Below are 18,334 nucleotides of genomic sequence, written 5' to 3' on the forward strand. Positions count from 1 at the left end.
AAAACATGCCTTTCTTGGGGTGATCAGGTACAGGGGTTCCTTTTATTTGATTTTAAGAGCAAGAGACTAAGTTTGGAATTTAGTGAAGAGTGAAAAGTTTTTCTGTTAGCCTGGCCCCAAAAGATAGGACATGTGGAATGGGAGGGGGTCTTATTAGTTATAAGTGGGTTTTATAGTTTTTAAGTTGGTGATTAAAAAGGAAGGTTGCTGAAATCAGAAAAGAATGAACTTTAACAGAGATGAGGAGACTCAATATATATCACAAAGATGCTACTGCAGGGACAGAATATCGGAAGACTCCTGACAAAATGGTCTGTTGATGTGTGTGGGCATGACTCCCTCTGCCCCCCCCCCAAAAAGATTTTGAAAAATAGGAAAATGCAGTCAGACTTCTGTCCTCATCAGCCACTTTGTTGCCTTGTTTTGTATCTTAATTAAATGTGCTTTCAGATTTGAAAATATAACCGTAGAAGCTAGTGCTAGCATAATAATACTGAAAAACTAAAGGGAAAATTCTGAGTATTTTGAAATAAATGCATGCTATTTCCTCCAATCCTGACCTCTGAAACTACGTCCTCATTCAGCAAGAAGCAGCCAGATCGGTCATCGCCCATTTTCCCTCAGGATTGAGAGATTTTTCTAAGAATAGGGGGGACTGAAACAGAGCAAGAGCCCCCTAATGTATTTCCTAGGGTTCCTGAAATATGAAGTCCACTTGCATTGTAATGGCCCAGAGTAAGGAGTAAGTCTTCAGACTTTGGTTATGATAATGACCGACATGGACCATGAGTGAGGGCCATTTGACCTCTAAAACTCTCACTTAAAGGAAAGAAGGTTTTCATTTCAATGTGTAAGATGTTTCGTAGACTGGAAACTGCTGGTTGTGAGCTCAGAGACTCCAGGCTGAAAAGTTCCAGACACCTGAAGAGGAATTTGATTACCTAAGGCCTCACCAATCAAAAATGCCCACGAGCTGATCACGCCCTCTTGAACCAATCACTGAACTGATCATGCGCCTGGGACCTCTGCCCCTAATTTTGCCCTTAAAACCGCATGTGGGGAACATCTCGGGGAGACGGGTCTTTTCAGCATGAGCTGCCCGCTCTCCGCGCTTTGCGCTTTGCAATAAAGCTGGACTTTCCTTCATCACACCATGTGCCTATGGCTTGGTTTTATAGCGCTTGGGCGAGCGAACCTGATTTGAGTTCGGTAACATTACCACACTAGGATTTCAAATAACTATGATTAAACTGTGAAGGCATCTGACAAAAAGGAGACAACATGTAAGATTGACTGGGTAGTGCAGAGAGATGGAAATTATAAGAAATACGAAAAATAAATACTAGAGATAAAAAACTATGGTAACAGAAACGAAGCATCTCTTTGATAAGCTGATTCGTAGACTGAACACAGCTAATAAAAGGATCTTTGATCCTGAAGATATGTCAATAAAAATTTCCAAAACTGAAAAGCAAAGGAAAAAAGACAAAAATCAAACAATATCTAAGAACTGCGGAACAACTACAAATGGTATGATATACATGTAATAATACCACGAGGTAAAGCAAGTTAGAACAGAATAAATATTTGAAGCAACAATGACCAAACATTTCCCGAAATTAACATCAGACACAAAATCACAAATCTAGAAAGTTCAAAGAACACCAAATATGATAAATACTAGAAAGTGTATACCTAGGCATATAGTCAAACTTCAGCATATCGAAGATAAAGAAAAAAATCTTAAAAGTTGAGGGAGACGTTATCTTTAGAGAGGCAAGGATAAGCCTCACATCAGACTTCACAGAAACAATGCAACCAAAAAGAGAGTGGAGTGAAATAAAGCACTGAGAGGAAGACCTCGCCAACCTGGAATTCTACATGTGGGCAGAAGACTGACTGCTTTTTCCTATTTTTCCAAAGTCCTTTCAAAAGAGCCCAGGAGGAGTCACATCCACAAACATTAACAGACTGGTTTTCCCCCCATTTAACAGGATTCTTTCTAAGTCCTGTCCCTGGCATAATATCTTTGAGATGTATATTCAACTGATTATAGTATATTATTCTGCTAACCTCTTCCCAAGGCACAGAACTTCCCTTTCCTTGAGATGTAGATTAAGCATTTCTTTGTCAATCTCTTCCCAGGACACAGATCTCTTCCAGTCACCAGCCTAGGAATTGTGGAGCCCAGCTATAACCTACAAGCCCCGCCCCCTCCACATGTTCCACTTTTTTGGGCCAGACCAACGGAAAAATCTTTTCTCTAAATTTTGTCTGTCAATCTCGAAAACAAATAAAAGGAACCCTGTACATGATCACCCCGAGAAAGGCATGTCTGCCTCTTCTCCAGGCCTAGGTCTCTCATATTTGTTGGAAATAAACCACGTTAATTATTAATTATTAATTTTTTCAGTTGGTTATTTTTCTGTCGACATATATCCAGCAAAATTCTCTCTCAATGATAAAGAAGAAATATTTTCCTAGACAAACAAATCTGAGGGAATTTGTTGTTAGTAGATATACCTTGCAAAAAATGTTAAAAGAAAATCTTCAGAGAGAAGAAAAAAGATAGAGGTCAAAAACTCAGAACCAAATAAAGAAAGGAAGTTTTAAAGAAAAAGTAGTGATGATAAAATAATAAAAAGTTTAATTTGGGGGACAACAAGTGGTGTAGAGGTTAAAGCAGTTGGATCCTGCATGGCCGACTTTGCACTTCCAGTCCCATACCTGGTGCTCTGAAAATCATCAGAGTGGGCACTTGTGCATGCTTGCCCAGGAGAAGAGAGAGGAGAGAGGACTGTGGTCCAGTTGTCCCTCCTACAAGATGATTTTTCAATTTCCTTCTCTCTTTTCTTCTCCCACGAGTGCATTCCCCCTAGAGGATGCTCATCTCTCTACTCTTTTCCTCTCTCTCACTCTCATTCATATGGTCTGTCATGAATAAAGAGAAAAAATTTAAATAAATGACAGAAGGTAGAAAAAGAGTGCAAGGGAACCAGCAGTTAGCGTAATGGCTATGTCTCGCTGGACTCCCACATAGTCGACCGCGGTTCGTGTCCCGGACCCGGTGGCTTAAAACTCACGCCGGGCGCATGTGCGTGCGTGCCCAAGATCCCGAGAGGAGAATGGAGGAGAAGGGATTGCGGCGTGACCATCCCCCCTGGGGGGTGATTTCTCGCTTTCTGTCTCTATGTCTCTCTCTGTCTGTCTGGTGAGCGCACGCGCCCTACAATGAAAATCTCTCAAAAAAAAAAAAAAAGGAAGACAAAAAGAAAAGAAAAGAAAGAAAACGAGGGAAATAAACCAGAAGACAAACTGGTAGATATTAATCCACCTATACCAATAATCACTTAAAGTATTAATTATCTGAATATACCAATTTTTAAAAAAAAAGATTGTTGTAATGGATCAAAAAGCATGACCTAACTACACATCATCTGTAACAAAGCCACATTAAAAATAAAGACACAGACTAAAAGTAAGGAGGTAGGAAAAGATATCATGGTAACACTACGCAAAAGAAAGCAGGTGTGGGGCCAGCAGATGGAGTAGCAATTACCTTGCTGGGCTCCCACATGGCTGAGCCCGGTTTCAGTCCTGGACCCAGTGGCTTGAACATCGTGCCAGGCACGTGTGCGTGCATGCCCAAGTTCCCAGAAGGAGAATAGAGGAGAAGGGATTGCAGCACGGCCATTGCCCCTGGGGTGATTTCTCACTTACTCTCTCAGTCTCTGTCTCCCTCTCTTTGGTGAGTGCACACATTCTAAAACAAAAACCTCTAATTCAAAAAAAAGGGAAAAAAAGTTGGCTTAGTTATATTAATTTCAGACAAAGCAGACTTCAGAATGAGAAATGTATCAGGGATAAAGAAGGGTAAGAGGTCAAGTTTTCAAAAAGACAATCAATCCTCAATATGTAGACTTTAACAACAGAGCATCAGAATATGTGAGGCAAGGCCAGCAGATAGAGTAATGGTTAAGTTGCTGGAGTCCACATGGGACATGGTCGACCGCAGTTCGAGTCCCAGACCCAGCAGCTTGAAACTTGCGTGGGGGATGGGGGGGATGGCATGTGTGTGTGTGTGTGTGTGTGTGTGTGTGTGTGTGTGTGCCCAAAACACCAAGAGAGGAGAGAAAATAGATTGCACTGTGGCCATCCCCCCTGGAGGGGGTGACTTCTTGTTTTCTGTTTCTCTGTCTCTCTCTGTCTCTCCGATGAACGCATGCACCCTATAGCAAAAATCTCTCTAAAAAAAGTATGAGGCAAAACCTGACACAATTGCAAGGAGAAGTGGAGAAATGTACTCTTACAGTTGGAGACTTCAACGTTTCTCTATTAGTAATTGACAGATCCGGCAGGAAGGACATAGTTGAACTGAATAGCAGTATCAATCAACAGCATCTAATTGACATTTATAGAATACTTCATAAAAGAGCAAAATACTCTTTCTTCTCAAGCTCAAATAGAACATTCACCAACACAGACCACATCCTGGGTCATGAAACACATCTTTCACAAAACACACACACAAATGAACAGAAAAACAATGCATGCTCTCTGACCACGATGAGATTCAACTAGAAATGAAAAACCCGGTGGTAGCTAGAAAACCCCCAGCATGTGGAGAACAAACGACACATTCTAAAATAATGCATGAATCTTACGGTGACTCTCAAGGAAAATTAAGAAATATTTTTAAGTAAATGACAATGAAAATATACCTTATTGACATGTTGTGAGATGCAGTAAAGCTGTCCTTATGGGAAAATATCAGCACTGAATGCATATACTAGCAGACAGTTTAAAATGAATTACCTAAGCTTATACCTTAGGAAATTAGAAAAAGAGCAAGTTTAATCCAAAATAATCAGAAAGAAGGAAATAATAATAAAATGAAGCAGACATCAATGAAATTGAAAATAGGAAATTAACAGGAAAGTCAACAAAACAAAAAAGCTAGATATTTAAAAAGGTTAATAAGACTGATAAATCTCATGCAGGCAAATGAAGAAAAAAATAAAGACCAAAACTGCAAACACCAGAAATAAAAGTGAAAGCATTACTACTGACTCCATGGGCTTTAAAAGGAGTCAAAAAAAAATTACCAATAAAAGAGCTTGCAAATTTGATGACCTAGATGAAATGGATGAATTATTTGGAAGACACAATCTGTCAAAAACGACACAAGAGGGACCAGCAGTTAGTGTAATGGCTATGTCACTGGACTCCCATGTAGTTGATAGCAGTTCGAGTCCTGGACCCAGTGGCTTAAACTCACGCTGGGCACATGTGCGTGCGTGCCTAAGATCCGGAGAGGAGAATGGAGGAGAAGGGATTGTGGCATGGCCATCCTCCCTGGGGGGCGATGTCTAGCGTTCTGTCTCTCTGTCTCTCTCTGTCTTTCTGGCAAGTGCATGCACTCTATAGCAAAAACCTCTCCAAAATAAATAAATAAATAAATAAAATGATACAAGAAAAAAATAGACAATCTGTATGGGCCCTATATCTGTTAAGGAAACTTAATATATACTAATAACTTTCCAAAACAGAAAACATCATGCCCAAATGGGATCACTAGTGAATTCTCCAAAACATTTCAGTCAGAAATTATACTAATTCTCTACAATGTCTTCTAAAGACAAAAGCAGGGGGAATAATTTCTAATTTATTATCAGAGGTTATGATTACTCTAATACTCAAAGCAAATACATTACAAGAAAATAAAATTATAGACCAACATCTCTCATGAACACAGATGCAAAACTCCCCTAAAAGGTTAGCAAAGTATATTTGAAATTTATAAACAATTTAACATCCAAACTACACAGGAATTATTCCAGGTATATAAGGAATATTCAACATTTGAACATCAATAACTATCATATCAACAGACAAAAAAGGAAAAATCACATGAACATATTAAAAGACGCAGGAAGGACCAGCAGATGGTGTAATGGCTATGCAGTTGACTGCAGTTCAAGTCCTAGACCGGGTGAGTTGAAACTCATGCTGGGTGCATGTGCGTGCATGCCCCACATCCTGAGAGGACAATGTAGAAGGGACTCCAGCACCCCCAGGTTGTGATTTCTCACTTTCTGTCTTTCCAGCTAGCACATGTGCCCTATAGCAAATATATATACATATATATATATATGCCCTATGGCAAAAAATTAAATAAATAAATATATATATATACACACACACACACACACACACACACATATAAAGAAAAAAATATATATATAAAGAAAAAATGCAGAAAAGTCACTTTACAAAAGTCTAACACCAATTCATGATAAAAATATTTGGCAAAGTAAAAATAAATGGGAACTTACTCAATCTGGTAAAGAACATCTACAACAAAAACCCTACAGCTAATATACTTAACTATACTTAAGAAACTAGGTGGTTTCCTGCTAAAATCAGGAACAAGGGAGGGATGTTCCCTCTTAGCACTCCCATTCAACCTTGTCTTAGAGTCCTAACTGGTACAATAAGTGGAAATAAATGTTACACAATTTGGGAAGGAAGAAATAAAACCTTTTTTTGCGGATGACATGATTTTCTATTTAGAAAGTCCTAAAGAGTAGACAATGAATGCTTGCACTAAGAAGGCATTACAGCAAGGTTGCAGAACAGAATGTTAATACAGAAAAGCCAATCACTTTTCTATATACCACAATGAAGTGAACTTAAAAATAAATACACAGTTCCATTTACATTAGCACCAAAAAAAAACCTTGTCATAAAATATGTACAAGATCTATGTGAAAACTATAAAACTCAGATGAAAGAAATCAAAGAGTTAAATAAATTAAATATTCTGTTTACAGATAGAAAACTAATATTGTTGAGATGTCAATTTTTTCCAACTTGATCTGAAAATTCAATGCAATCTGAATAAAAATCACAGGAAGTTATTATGTGGATATTGACAAACTGAATTTATAGTTTATATGGAGAGCCAAAAGACCTAAAATAACCAACACAACTTTGAAGGAGAGCAAGGTTAGAGGAATAACACTATTTGACTTTAAGACTTACAATACAGTGAAATCAATCAATACATGGTGGTAATAGTGCTAGAACAGACAAATAGACCAATGTAACAGAATAGGGAGGGGGGAAAAGAGACCCATATGGGTATGGTCAACTGATCTTTGACAGAAGCAAATCAGAGGAGAAGAAACAGCCTTTTTAACAAATGGTGTTTGGGCATCTACCTGCAAACAAACAAACAAACCAAAAACAAAGCAAATAAACCAAAACACACACACACATACATACACACATGAATCTAAGCACAGATATTAAACCTTTGACAAAACACACACACAAAACCTCAAAATGAACTAAAGGCCTGTGAGATGCAAAGCTATCAAACTCCTAGAAGATATCATAGAAGAAAATCGAGAACACCTTGTGCTTGGCAAGAACTTTTTAGATTCCAAAGATACATCTATTTTTTTTTTAATGATATGGTAGATTTCATTAAAACTAAAAACTTCTACTCTGCTAAAAACAGTTAAGAAAATGAAAATACAAGTCACAAGCAGAGAAAATATTTGTAAAACATCTACCTGGTAAAGGAATGGTATTCAAAATATACAAAGAACTCTTAAAACTCTATGATAAGAAAATGAACAACCCATTTAGAAAGAGGGCCAAAAAACTGAATAGACACTTCACCAAAGACAATATTCAGATAAGCATATAAACAGATGCTCGGTATCATGAGTCATTCAGGAACTGCAAGTTAGAACACCAGTGAGACACCACTGCACACCTACTAGTATGCCCCAAATCCAGAACACTGACAACAAGAATGCTGGTGACACTGTGAAGCAAGACTCTCATTCATTTCCTGGTGGAAATGCAAAATGGTGCTGTCACTTCAGAAGACTCCTCACACTCAGTTGGTTCATTACATGAGATGGTCATAAAATGTACAAAAACAAAAACCTGTACATGAAATGTAATAGCAGATTTATTCACAATTGCCAAACCTTGGAAGTAATTAAAGTGCCCTTTAGTGGTAAACAGATAAAATTCCAGGTAACGGAATTATTTAACACTAAAAAGAAGTCATGTTTATCGAGTCATAAAAGGACATGGAAGGAGCTTAAATGCATAGTGCTAAATGGAAGAAATCAATGGAAAAGGCTGTATACTGGATGAGTCTAACTCTATTACATTGAAGAATAGAGAAAACTGTGGAGAAAGTAAAAAGATCAGTGGTTGCTAGGGTCTTGGGGAAAGTGGGAGGGAAGGAGAGATGAACAGGTAGATGACAAGGGATTTTTAGGTCATCAATCTATTCATATGATATTACAGAAATGGATTATGTAAAACTATTGTCAAAATACATAGATATTTTACATAGATATTAACACATAGTTTATGGGAGAAGAGATCTAGACAGGATATTTGAGAATTCTCTTTACTTTCTGCTCAAATTTGCTATGAACTTGAAATTACTCTAAAAATAGTCTTTAAAATATTTTAAAATGTTTTGAGGGCTGGTCCCATAGCCTGGCGATTAAGGGATCTGGATCCCACAAACTACAGTTAGTATTCTGGCCTTAGAGGCTTGAAAACCATGTCAGCTGTGTGTTTATCCCCCAAGTCCCAACGGGATGGAGAAATGGAGAGGAACCGCGGCGTAACCATGGCCAGTGGAGAGAGTGTTTTCTTCCTCCCTCTGTCTTGCAGGTGAGTGCCTATAACCTCTAGCAACTAGTTTTTCTAAATATATAAGAAAATGCTTCTTGGGGCCGGCAGGTGGCATGGTGGTTAAGGGCACTGGACTACCACATGTCTGACCACAGTTTGAGTCCTGGACCTGGCAGCTTGCTTTTTTACTTCCTCTCTATCCCTCTCTATCCCTCTCCCTCCCTCCCTCCCTCTCCCTCCCCCTCTCCCTCTCTCTCTCTCTCTCTCCCTTTCTGGTCAAATGTAAATAGAAAATGCTTCCATATCACAAAAGATTATAATATTATTTGTTTAGACTTATTTTAATTTTATTTATTTATTTCAATTTGACCAGAGAGAGAGAAAGAAACTGAGAAAGCAAGCTGCCAGGTTCGGGACTCAAACTGTGGTCAGACATGTGAGAATCTAGCACCTTAACCACCACCCCACCTGCTGGCCCCACAGTATCACAATATTTTAAAAGGTAAAAATATTATATTGAGTGAAAGGCGTTACGTTAAGTGGTGGGGAAAGAACGATGAAAGTGAAGCAGGTACAGAACTTCACTGAAAGAGCTCAGAGTCCAGGGAGAAAGAAATTCACCTAGACAGAGAGTCCTACAGCAATGGTCCTGCTGTGAGATGCAGTGCCTTCGAGACCTCTCACGGGAGCCCTCCGGGTCTAACACACAGAATGGGGGGCCTGCCACTGCGACTGGAAGAAGAGAGATTCATTACATAAGTCTGAACAGGTGAAATAAAATTTTACGACTTTTGACTAAAATTATACTGATTTTATTCTACACTTTGTCTTTCAGATTTAAAGATTTTTGTTTTCTTTTAGCCATGGATAGGTTCAGCAATTTGTTAAAAAGTTTTTTAATTGAAACATAAACTTTTTCTTCCTTCCTGGCCTCTCTGGAATTGGAAAATATTTGTGAGCCTTCTCATTTTTGCAAATAAGTTAGTTTAAAGGGGAAAATGGAGAGATATTTTTTAAAAAGTTTCAGAAGAAAATTACAGTGCACATGTTACTAGATTTTAGCTTTGCCCATATGTTTTTTGAATTTTTAGTATCCACCTACTAAGAGAATCCTAACCTTTCTCCTGGCTTTAAGTCTTAAGCAAATTTTTCTTAACAATTTTTTACTTTTATTTATTAAAGCTAAAACTGCTTTTCTTGAAATAAAAAAATTAAATACATAAAAAACAAACCAAAAAAAAAGCATACCTTCTTAATGACTGCAGTAAGCTATACAGACTCAGCGAGGTGCCCCCTTAGAGTATGCTCACTCTACTCTGCGAGTTTTATACCTGAAGTCAGACATGTGTCCATAGATATATTTATATCAACTGTACTTACTAGTGGAAGGATTTAGTTTAATTAAGATCTTTTGTGAATTGATAAAATGTGAAAAAGAAAAAAACATGGAAAGCAACTGTGGATACCAGAGACAGTGTGGGAGGGGGTGGGAAATAGCAGAGGTGAGAGGCAGGGAATCAAGAGGAAATAAAGAGAAGTAAAATATTTAAGAAACAAGATATAGAAAATTATTTGTTGAAGATAACATTTATGGTAATATGTTTGACCAAGCCACTATACAGTGTATTCTGAATGGGAAACTCATTTTGTATGCTGCAATGATATACAGTGAGTGAATGTGAAATAAAGAAATTTTAAATTAAATAAATAAATAGAAAAAAAGAAGAAAAGGAAGGAGAGAAGGAAGGAAGGAAGGAAGGAAGGAAGGAAGGAAGGAAGGAAGGAAGGAAGGGAGGGAGGAAGGGTGGGTCACTGAAGCAGGGCCTGGAATGAGGAGAAGGGACTGGCCCTGTGCAGAGGAGCTGGAGGGGTACGTGTGGGGATGCTGGCGGAAGCACAGCTCAGGTGCCCACCACGGGGAGACAAGACTACTGCATCAAGGGACCGTGACTACACCAAAACTGATCAGGCGGATTTGCAACAGCAATGCCGCTGTGAAGGGAGAAGGAGCCGAATGAGACTCATTACACAGCAGCACAATAAAACTGAACGGTGCATGCCCTCACGAAGAACACGGCGTGTCTCAGAGACAGACATATCTCAAAGCACAGGGAGAGTTAAAAGAGTGGCTCCCTTTGGGGGGGGGGTAGATATGAGATATGAGAAAGAACAATAAAATAAATGAATAAAGACTAAATAAGAGGATATGAAATCAACTTTGCAACAGGCATGCCCAAAATAATAATTATAATAAAAAGAGGACATGGAGGGAATTATTCTAGCATCATGTCCCAAGACACTGAAGCAAAAGTCTGGGCTTTCCAAGAAGCCAAAGCAAACAGAAGATCCGTGTGGCATGTGGGGCAAGGGCGCTGGGGAGGGGAGACAGCGGCTGAAGACGGCAAGGGAACAAGGGCCAGGTCAGCGCGTCCTCAGGATCTCACTGCGGCTTCGGATGCTTTCCCGGGTATGGAATCTTGAGAAATAAAACATTTTCTTGAAATTAGTTTTTAAATCTGTAAAACCTTTGCTTGTGTTTTAAAATGCTTCCATAATAAATGTGTACCACTTCAATAGTAAATGTGTACTACTTTTATAGGTAGAAAACTAAAGGCTAGCCTTGTAGTCTAGAGGTTAAACAAGCTGGATCCCACAGAGCTGACTGTGGTTCAAATCCCGACTCTGCAATTTGAAGACATTCATGTGCCTAGGTGACTAAGATCCCAACAGGGTGGAGAAATGGAAAGGGACTGAAACATGACCATGGCTCACTGTGGGGAGCTTTCTCGCTCTCTCTGGTGAGCACACACAATTAAAAGGTATTTTAAAAAGAAAACTGAGTTATACTTAAGATATGTTTTTCTAAAGTGTCCAAAATGAGTTCAACTATCCCTCAGTATCTATGGGGCACTGGGTGCAGGACCTCTGCGGATACCAACATCTGTAGCTGCTCGGATACTTACATAAAATGGCTAGTACTTGCACGGCCTATGCACACTCTCTCACGCCCTTTAAATCACCTCTAGGCTACTTCCAATACCTACTACAATGTCAGTGTGATATTAGTTGTTATACTGTACTGCTGTTTCCATTTCGATGTATTATTTTTCATTTGTATTATTTTACAGAGATGTTTGCTATAGGGCACGTGTGCTCACTGGAGAGACAGACAGACAGAAAGCAAGAAATCACCCCTTGGGGGAATGGCCATGTCACAGTCCCATCTCCTCTGTTCTCGCGGGATCTTGGGCATGCATGCACACATGCCTGGCGTTGAGTTTTAAGCCACCAGTTCCGGAACTCAAACTGTAGTCAACAACATGGGAGTCCAGCAATGTAGCCACTACACTATCTGCTGGTCCCTTTATTTTATTTTTAATAGTTTTGACCAAAGTTGGTTAAATCCAGGGTGCAGAACCTGTAAATATAGAGGGTCAACTATACTTTATGAGTACATGGAAAAGAACTATACTTTGGAAGATGTAGCAACTTTTCCATTAATATCATAATATACTGTAGACACATTTAAGAAAACTACAATTTTCCTTTTTAAGATGTAGTCACTTCATTTGTCACTTTAAAGTACTTACTACTTTTTTATATTTGTTATTAAAACACATACTTTCATTATTCTAATGCAAAAATCATCATAAAACTGAAAGAGTGAAATGAAAACCCAGGGTCTTACAAAATTACTTTGTAAAATTGAGGCTGAATACATGGTAAAGAGCTATTACATTTTTATTGAGAAATATAAAAGATATTAAGAAACAGAGGAAGAGAAAATGATCACTGACCAGCCCTTAAGTGAACTGCAATGAGTGTGGTTTACCCTGAACTTGAGACAGAAACAGACCTGAGTTACATTAGCCCTTCTGATCTGCTCATGCATACAAAGCCCTCTCCTAAGAGCAAATGCCCATTAATGATGTGTTTCAGTTTCACGAGAGATAGAGGCACATAAAATTTAAGTCTAAAGCAGCGCTTCTTCAAATTTATACTACTAATTTATTTATGTATCTATAGGATGGATTGGTTCTGTCATGATACAATGCTAAGAAGGCCAACAGGCCTCATTGAAAAATTAAACAAAATAAAACACAGCAAAGACCTAGCAGTCCTTTAGTTCGGTCCCCCTCCTTACAAATAAGGCTTTCCCTTAGCATTCAAATTAATTTTCAAAGATTTTCCAAGAAAGAGCTTTCCTTTATCTGAGGAAGACCTCACTTATGGAGAACTTCAAGGAAACAATCTGGGAGAAGTCGGAGCATGGGTGAGGAGCAATTCTCTGCAGTGCTCTGATTACACACTGGGGCAAACACCTCCAGGGTATGGATTCTCTAAACCCAAAGGCCAACATTATCATTGCTCAGACTTCAATACACAGGAATAGGATGCATTTTGTGGAAATGTACTGGAATGGCCATGCAGGCTGTCATTTTCGTCTGTCTCTACTTGCTCTACCTGAGGGAGTCCTCGCATTCAACCTCGCTGTCCCTCTACCCAGCCTTATTTAATATCTCTCCCGTCTCCTCTCTCCTACAGCCAGAGCACTCCCACTGCATCCACATGCCAGACTTTTTTATTGTTACTTGTGAAATATTTCAAAGAAATGGCAAGATTGCTGAAGTTTCTGGTGGGAAGAAAAGGGAGAAGTTGGTGAGCTAGATGGTAGGGAGGTTCCAGGTCAAATTTGCTCTGAGAAAAGGAAAGGTCCAGGGTGAGAAGAGGAGAAAGTATCAGCAGTGGCAGGAAAAAGACAGCTCCAAGGGCTGGCAGGTGACAGGAATGGGCATGCTTACACTTGGTTCACGTAGAACGAATCATTGAGAGTGTCCTGCTGTTGGGACCCGTAGCTGGCAGAAAGGTTACATCACTGGACTCCCATGTAGTTGACACAGTTCAAGATCTGAACCCAGAGGCTTAAAACTTATGCTGGGTGTGTGTGAGCACATGCCCAAGTTCCTGAGGGGAGAATGGAGGAGAAGGGATTGTGATGTGGCCATGCCCCCTAGGGAGTGGTTTCTTGCTTTCTGTCTCTGTCCCTCTGGCAAGCATACTCACCCTAGAGCAAAAATCTCTCTCAAAAAAAGATTCCTGTTGCACAATAAGCACACTTTTTTTATCATCTGTGAAATGTGAAACTTGCCTTTAAGTTAGGCAAAGTTTCATCCCATGGAAAGATGCTAAAAGTTAGTTTTATATATTTCTACAAGAGAATCTGCCCAAAAGCTGAGGAAACTGATTGGGAAGATACAAAATCAACCTTAAACGGCACCCTAAGAGATGAACACCTTATGAACAGTCTGGATGACTCTCTTCCCTTCCCCATACGATGTCATTCAATGCACAAGTCTGAAAGAAATCCTCATTTAGGTGCTCTTATTCATTTTAAAACAGAAGTAAAAACTACTACATTAAAAAAACTTAGTTCAAAAGAATGAGCTTAGTTTATTTAAAGTGAGTTCAAATGACCACAGGTGTTCCAGATATTCACAGTCATTACAAATCTTAAAAACAAGCAGAATGGGACATAAAGCCAGAGGAGAGGCCTACAAATTTATCCATAAAGTCTATCAAAATTTGGCCAGCCCCAGGGCCTAATGATTAAGCAGCCGGATCCCACATGGCCAACTGTGGTTTCAATTGCAGTCCTAGTTGCTCGAACAACACTTTGGGCATATGTGCATGCATGCCCCAAATCCCAACATGATGGAGAAATGGAGAAGGGACTGTGGCATGGTCACATCCCATTGAGGGTGCTTTCTCCCTCTCCCTTTCTTGGTCTCTCTCTCTCTCTCTCTCTCGTGAGCACATGTGTTCTCTGAAAATAAACAAATAAATTCTAACAAAATCTAAAAAATAAGTAATACCAATTCTTCACTAACAAAAAGAAGAGGGAAAAATACTTTGTAACTCATTCTAGGAACTGGTATTAACCTAATACCAAAGCCAGACAAACACATCACCAGAATAAACTGTATACCAATTATTTTTTTATAGCCATGGATATAAAAACTCAACAAAATGCTGCCAAACCAAATCCAGCAGCTACAAAAAGAATTATGCTACTTAAGTAGATGGGATTTATTTTAGTTATGTAAGCTTAGTTTAATGCCTGAACATATAACCATCTCAATAGACAGGGAAAAAATATTTGATGACACTTTTATGATAAAGACATTCAACAAACTATGTAATGGAACATTCATAACCTAAAAATGGCCACCTGTGCAAAGCCCACAGGTAATATTACACTTGACGGTAAAAGACTGAATGCTGATATGGAACGAAGTGAGGATGTTCACTATTACCACTTCTAATCAACTAATCAATGGCATACTGGGAATCTGAGGCACTGCAATCAATCAATGGGGCCAGCAGGTGGCATGGTGGTTAAGGCCCATATGGTCAACAGCAGTTCGAGTCCCAGACCTGGCAGCTTGAAAATCACACTGGGCATTTGGGCGTGCGTGCCCCAAATCCCAGGAGGATAATGGAGGAGAAGGGACTGTGGCCTGGCCATCACCCTGAGGGGTAATTTCTCACTTTCCCTCTCACTGTCTCGCTCTGTCTCTCTCCTCTGTGTCGAGAGCACATGTCCTATGGCAAAAACCTTAAAAAGAAAGAAAGAAGAACGGAAGTAAGAAAGGATGGATGGAAGGAGGGACGGAAAAAGAAAAAAGAGAAAAGAAAGAAAAGAAGAAAAAGAGAAGAGAGGACAAAAGAGAAGAGAAAGGAAAGAAAAAAGAAAAGGAAAGGAAAGGAGTGAAGGTATGTTTTCAAACAACATGATTTTGTAATGTAGGAAATCCTAAGAAATCCATTAAAAAATTAAACAAGTTCAGCAAGGTGACAGGATTCAACACTGACATACAGCATATCAACTGTATACTTGCAAGGCACAACCTGGAAACGGAATTAAGAATACAATTCCATTTAAAATAGCGTCATGGAACTAAGCCTAAGCCAGGCATAAGATCCTGCTGGGTGTGTCTGCCTCCTGTTTCTCTCTCTCTCTCATGGAAGAAATAAATAAACTTTTTAAAAAAATGAAACAAATAGCATCAAAAAGAATAAAATATTTAGGAATAATGTAAGAAAAGTATAAAAGATATGCACTGGAAACTATAAAAACATTGTTTAAAGAAATTAAGGAAGATCTAAATAATGAAAAACACAGTGTTCCTGAATCGAAAAAGTTAACTTGACTCTTTAATAACTTAATATTGTTAAAATAGCAAGGCTACTCAAATTGATCTACAGATTCAATGCAACCCCTACCAGAAAACCAGCTTTCTGTGTAGAAACAGATAAGCTAGCTGATCTCATATTCCTAGGAAATTGCAAGGCACCCAGAATGATCAAAATCATCTGATAATAAAAGAGCAAAGCTGTAGACTCTAACTTTCCAATTACTACAAAACAGTAATCAACACGAAATGGTACTGGCATAAGAATAAACACAGAGATAGGGACCAGCAGTTGTAATGGCTATGTCGCTGGACTCCCATGTAGTTGATCACGGTACGAGTCCCGGACCTGGTGGCTTAAACTCATGCCAGGCACATGTGCGTGTGTGCCCAAGATCCCAAGAGGAGAATGGAGGAGAAGGGACTGCGGCATAGCCATCCCTCCAGGGGGTGATTTCTCGCTTTCTGACTCTGTCTCTCTCTGTCTTTCTGGCGAGCGCACGTGCCCTATAGCAAAAAACTCTCAAAAAATAATAATAATAAATACAAAGATCAATGAAATAGAAGTGAGACCACAGAAATAAACCCATAGGTCTCTGGTGAACTAATTGGTATACCAAAACCATTCTACTCAAAAAATAGTCTTTTGGGGCCAGCAGGTGGCATGGTGGTTAAGTTGGACGCAGCAACGTCAAACTGGAACGGGGGCAAATGCGCATGTGTGCCCCAAATCCTGAGAGGAGGATAGAGGAAAAGGGATTGCAGTGTGGCCATCCTCCCTAGGGGGTGATTTCTCACTTTCTCTCTCCCTCTGTCTCTCTCTCTCTCTCTCTCTCTCTCTAGTGATCACATGTGCCACATAGTAAAAGTCTCTCAAAAAAAGAAAAAAAGTCTTTCAACAAAGGGTGCTGGGACAACCAGATAGTCACCTGTAAAGGAGTGAATGTGCCCCTGAACTGGGTTGTCACACAGCTCACATTGCTTGCAAGTTTGCTGAGCTGAAGGAAAAGACTGATCGCCGTTCTGGTAAAAAGCTGGAAGATGACCTTAAATTATTGAAATCTGGTGATGCTGCCATTGTTGATATGGTTCCTGGCAAGCCCATGTGTGTCGAGAGCTTCTCTGACTATCCTCCTCTGGGTCGTTTTGCTGTTCGTGATATGAAACAGACAGTTGCTGTTGGTGTCATCAAAGTGGTGGACAAGAAGGCTGCTGGGGCTGGCAAGGTCACCAAGTCTGCCCAGAAAGCTCAGAAGGCTGAATGAATACCCCTAATTCCTGCCACCCAGTCTTAATCAGTGGTGGAAGAACAGTCTCAGAACTGTATGTCTCAATTGGCCATTGAAGTTTAACAGTAAAAGACTGGTTAATGATAACAGTGCATCGGAAAACCTTCAGAAGAAAAGGATAATGTTTTGTGGACCATTTTGTTTTTTGTGTGTGGCAGTTTTAAGTTATTAGTTTTTAAAATCAGTACTTTTTAATGGAAACAACTTGACCAAAAATCTGTCACAGAATTTTGAGACCCATTGAAACAAAGTTCAAAAAGAAAAAATAAAATAAATGAGCAAATTTGGATGTTTATCTCACATCATGAATAAAAGTAAACTGAGAACAGATGAAAGACCTACATGGGGATGGCTGTGCTGTTCAAATCCTATACCCAGCAGCTTGGCTGGCATGCTGGGCACATGTGCTCATGTGTTCAAAATCCAGAGGGGAGTGGGAGAGTAGGAACTACACCAGGGCCACACTCCCTAGGGGTTGCTTTCTCACTTCCTCTTTCTGTCTCTCTCTGTCTGGCACACACACCCTATGGAAAATTTTTAAAAAGAAAGTAACAAAAGAAATAAATTTTAAAAATAAAAATATCTACATGAAAGTACTAAAACACACAACTCTTAGAAAACATAAGGTTATGGGAACCAGCAGTTAGCGTAATGGCTATGTCGCTGAACTCCCACGTAGTCGACCACGGTTCGCATCCCAGACCCGGTGGCTTAAAACTCACGCCGAGTGCGTGTGCGTGCGTGCCCAAGATCCTGAGAGGAGAATGGAGGAGAAGGGATTGCGGCGTGGCCATCCCCCCTGGGGGGTGATTTCTCGCTTTCTGTCTCTCTGTCTCTGTCTGTCTGGCGAGCGCACACGCCCTATAGCAAAAACCTCTCCAAAAAAAAAAAAAGAATATACCCAAAATAACTGAAAACGTGCCCACCAAAAACTTGTGTGTGAATAGTTAAAGCAGCTTTTTAAAATTTAAATTTATTTATTTACATTAATTCACTATAAATCATTACAGCATACAAAATGAGATTTCCCATCCAGAATACACTGTATATTGGCTCAATCAAGCACATCAACATATGTTTTATCCATTTCTTGTTTTCTGTATATTTTGCTTTTTTCTTTTTTTTTTTGCCATCCTTGATTCCCTATCCCTCACCTTCTGCCGTGTCCCCCTCTCCTCC

At 39.5% G+C, this 18,334-nt stretch overlaps 1 protein-coding gene across 1 annotated transcript in view; it reads right to left on the bottom strand.

Moving 5' to 3' along the window:
- The window catches only part of LOC102485167 (small conductance calcium-activated potassium channel protein 2), a gene marked incomplete at its 5' end in the record, with an annotated part of 170,767 nt that overhangs the window by 75,995 nt on the left and 76,438 nt on the right, over positions 1 to 18,334 (bottom strand).

This window comes from Tupaia chinensis, unplaced genomic scaffold (assembly GCF_000334495.1).
Source record: "Tupaia chinensis unplaced genomic scaffold, TupChi_1.0 Scaffold144269_1, whole genome shotgun sequence".
Taxonomy (NCBI): domain Eukaryota; kingdom Metazoa; phylum Chordata; class Mammalia; order Scandentia; family Tupaiidae; genus Tupaia; species Tupaia belangeri.